This window comes from Heloderma suspectum, chromosome 17 (genome assembly GCF_057233095.1).
Source record: "Heloderma suspectum isolate Gila_16-S chromosome 17, 16-S_ref, whole genome shotgun sequence".
Taxonomy (NCBI): Eukaryota; Metazoa; Chordata; class Lepidosauria; order Squamata; family Helodermatidae; genus Heloderma; species Heloderma suspectum.
This window is the reverse complement of record NC_139474.1, coordinates 21,177,259-21,181,511: the sequence shown is the minus strand read 5'-3', so window position 1 is coordinate 21,181,511 and position 4,253 is coordinate 21,177,259. Positions and strand designations below refer to the sequence as shown.

The window sequence follows — 4,253 nt, the reverse complement described above, 5'->3', positions numbered from 1 at the left end:
GTGTTGATGCGACATCAACATGGTAGGCAAAGGACCCTGATAAAGTCTTGACTGTTTGGACAGAGCGCATTGTTGATGAGCGGTGACAGGGTTCCATTTCCTGCATGTTCGTGTACCGTATGCGGGACCTGAACTTATAAAAGGAAGCCTTTGCAAAATTATGCCCCCCCTTTTCTTTTCTTTTCTTTTCTTTTCTTGTCTTCTGTCTTACCTTCTTTCTTTTGCCCCAATAGATGTCGTATACTGCTGAGTCCCAGGTGAGGGGGAGAAACACCAGAGGAAGGTTTATTTTCACCTTTTGTTCCCTGTTTCTGAGCTCCCCAGCTGCATCCAGCTGGCCATTGATCAAGACAGAATGGTGGGCTATTTGGATCGTGGTTTGATCCAGAAAAGCAGTTCTTAGATTCTGTTTGCCCCTGGTGTAGAACGTAGATGTGTGTGTGTGTGTGTGTGTGTGTGAGAGAGAGAGAGAGAGAGACAGAGACAGAGACAGAGATTCCTTAAGCTTTTGTGCTGGTTAACTGAGAAAACATCTGACCACCTGTCAGGAACTAGTTTTGACAAACGTCACCATGTAAAGGAAAAGTCAGGAGCAAAACTGAAAACATCTGCTGGGGGGAAGAGTCTCTGTGAGCTGGGGAGTAAGGGAGGAAGTGAAATCCTCTTTTCCCCCCCAGGAAATGAAGTAAACCATAAATGGAAGGCATGGTTCACTCACATCCTGAGAAGAAATCATACCATGTATGTCCCAATCTGGTTGTCTAGTTGTTTGTATTTGCCACAGAAATGCATCTTCCCTGCAAGTTCTACTTACACTTTCTATGCCACTTTGAGTGGTTTGCAGAAAAAAAAGAGGCAGTATACTTCTGGATTATTAGATGCTGGGGCTAAATAATATCCAGCCCGTATCATTTATCCTTTTCCTGATACCTGTCCCTTTTACATTAATGTCACTGTTTTTTTTAATTTTGGAGATTTTTTTTAAAACACACACACACAAACCAGTCAATCAATGAGGAACTATTAGTCAACCAACCATAATACAAGAACATTATACCGTATACAAGCATCAGGAACAACTCTCATTATCAAGCATTAAAGGTCTAATATTAAGAACATGTTTATGAGTTTGGCTACTGACTAAGGGTGGAAGCCATGCCAGTTGGGGTACGCTGGTAGTTGTAGGAACATTTTCAGTCTAAACATGCATAGGAAGTAACATTCATGTTGACACCATCAAGACTAAAAGCAACGGGCAGTTCATCTGAGCTCCCGGAAAGTGTCTGTACTAAGGGAGTCAACAGGGATGCTCTGACTTGGATTCCTGCATTGAGCAGGGGGTTGGGACTTGATGGTCTTATAGGCCCCTTCCAACTCTACTATTCTGTGATTCTATTCCTTTGCACCCTTATAAAAACTGGAATAAGCAAGCATGTATTCAAGAGATTCAGTTTCACCCAAATTACGATGGTTGAGTCTTTGCATAATATTATAAATCGGCCTTCCATTACCAGAGATGGCATAGCAGGGACATCGTTATTAGATGGCCCACCTGGGCACAGGCCCTGGATCTTTTTTGAGCTGTGCCCCAGATCTTTTGAGCTGTCCTAATTGGTAGCCATGCGTAAAGTTTCCTTTTCTCAAAGTCTAAAACAAAAAGTAAAAACTGTCAAGCCACCCAGGGGATTAGGGATCCTAATCAGAAGGTGATTAAGGTGACCATTAGGAGGTCACTATCCCTAATCTCTGGTGTAGGGTTGTTGTTTTTTTGAGGTGCAAAAAACCTCTCTCCCCCTACTTTTCTTTTCTGCTCTTACATGCCCACTGTTGTGAGCTTGCCTGCAATGAAATTTTGAAGAGGGAGAAGGAAGGGAAGAAAGAGCTCCATGTGAAATACTGGTATTTCACACAGCATCTGATTTTACTGCCCCAAACTGGAAGCTTTAGATTCTGCAGAAGTTTAGTAGCTTCAGTACAGCAAAGGATCCAATCAGCCTCCACAAACTTCTTTCTCCCCCTCCACTTTAATTTCTCCTAAATAGCTGTAGGACTCAAATTTTCAGAACAATGGTCCACAAAGAAAATAGGGAGATAAGTATGTCCTCTTTTGGAGACCTCAAAATATCAAGGCCATCCTTGCACAAAAACTCTTGTGGCTATCATTCTGAAATTGCCAGACATGATCTTCTCTGAAAGAGTAATGAATCCTGACATTTTTATTTATTTTATTTTATTTATTTCATTTCTATACCACCCAATAGCCGAAGCTCTCTGGGCGGTTCACAACTGTTTATCCAACTGTTCCAAGGAATTAAAATGTTATTGGCAGTTCCCTTTAAAAGAAAATCAAAATATAAACCCTGCACCTATTTTTCTGACATTGGGCAGGTGTAATCCCCTTCTAGGGGGCTACTATGCCTGAAATTACCATCCAGTTCTCATCCAGAGGAAAAAAAAGTTACATTTTTTTTCTAATTTCCCATGGTAGCCAACAGGAAGCATAAAGATTCATTTTCCCAAACCTTGACTCAGTTTTGGTGCTGAGCTGAAATGGTCCAACTACGAATCGGCCAGAGCAGAAGTGGGATGTTTTCCAAAACGCTGAATCGGGATCTGAGTTGAAGTGGGATGGGGGGGTCAGTGCACACTTCTTATGTATGAATGTATGTATGTAATCTATACACAGACACAAGCACGCTGCATGCAAGCAACAGCTCCATTATAGCTCCTGGCTCCACACTACAAAGTCTTCCTGAGTGGAGGAAACTGGAAGTCAGTCGCTGGTCAGTGAGTGGAGGCTTATGGGTGATTCATAATGTTTGAGTTTATTTACAGATGGGTTGAGCATTGGCAGAGGCACACAGCTTCCTCACAGACAGCCAGTGTCCACCATTCCCACATCAGAACTCCCAGAGACAGTCAGCACCCTAAGATACTTACAGGGTCCCGACTCAGCTCTCTGCGTCTCCCGCCATCTCTGCCTCCAAGCAGCTGTTTCTCGTCACCTGCGACACCTCAGTCACATCTTCCTTAGCGTGGGCTGGGCTGGGGGGTCGTGTCCCCTTGTCAGGTATTTCCTAGCTCAGCCTCCCGTGCTCTGGCACCCTCCAGATGTCATAGAATCATCGAATAGTAGGGTTAGAAGGGGCTACAAGATCGAGTCCAACCCCCTACTCAATGCAGGAATCCAAGTCAAGTCAAACTGTTGGACTTCAACTCCCGTCATGCTCAGCTAGCAAAACAGTGGTGAGGGATCATGGGAGCTGCAGTCCTGTGACGTCTGGAGGGACACGCATTGCCCCTCCCTGTCTTATGATCTTGCATTGAAAGAGCAGATAAAACCACGTCTGTGACCCAGGGAAGCTGCAGCGATGCAGTTATTCCCCAATAGGACGTTTATTGCACGTCGTAAAAGGAAAGGTATGCGGGGTGCTGCATGCGTGTCAACATTGCCGGTGCTTTAATTTATAGATGGAATTGAAATGCAGAATATTCAAAGTAATGGAGAGTTTGGAGGGAAGGGTGGGGTGGGGAGAGGTGATTCATTTAAGACAGGACTGGTGAAACTCTTTTATCCTAAGGGCCAAATTCCATTACAACCTTATAGGGTGGGAAACATCTGCATGAGAGCTGGGAAGCCACTGAATGATTGGTTGTTGGGGGAAAGGGGTGTGGCCTAGGACAGGGGGCATGGCCTTCTGGAGAACCTTGGAGGGCCGGATTTGACTCCTGGGCCGGACGTTCTGCACTCCTGATTTAAGAGGTGAGTAGTATACAGAATTGCAGGGAAAATGGCAAATTCCTGAGAGAAATACCTTCTCTCAGGCATGCGGCAGCGTATATTGAGTCTCTGGCTGATTGTTTTAAAGTGTTTTAGATATATGTTGTTGTTGTTGTGTGTGTTATTTGCTTTGTGCCATTATGTGAATGTTTGTTTTATGTTTTATATTTTATATAACGTGTTTTAATGGTTTTCAATTTTTGTGAACCGCCCAGAGGGCTTCAGCTATGGGGCGGTGTAGAAATATAATAAATGAAATGAATGAATGAAACGCTTAGTGTGTCAAAGCTGAGAGATATCTCGTGACTGTTTCCCCTTTGCTATGGAAATTGGGGAAAATATGTGTAACAATTGTATTTATGGAGTATGGATACTAACAATAAAAGACAGTTGACGCATCCCAACGTGAAGGCCGTAGCGCCCTCTCTGAGGCCTGTACGTTGCGGAGGCCAAGGGGACCTGGAGTCTTGGC

The 4,253-nt window shown here is 44.0% G+C and overlaps 1 protein-coding gene across 1 annotated transcript in view; it reads left to right on the top strand.

Moving 5' to 3' along the window:
- The first annotated feature begins 3,526 nt into the window (after positions 1-3,526).
- Positions 3,527-4,253, top strand: part of LOC146334690 (uncharacterized) — a 29,410-nt gene continuing 28,683 nt past the window's right edge. Inside the window, exon 1 of the mRNA XM_084823625.1 lies at positions 3,527-3,763. The gene's annotated coding sequence lies outside the window, so the exon portion shown is untranslated. The remainder of the gene's footprint in view (positions 3,764-4,253) is intronic.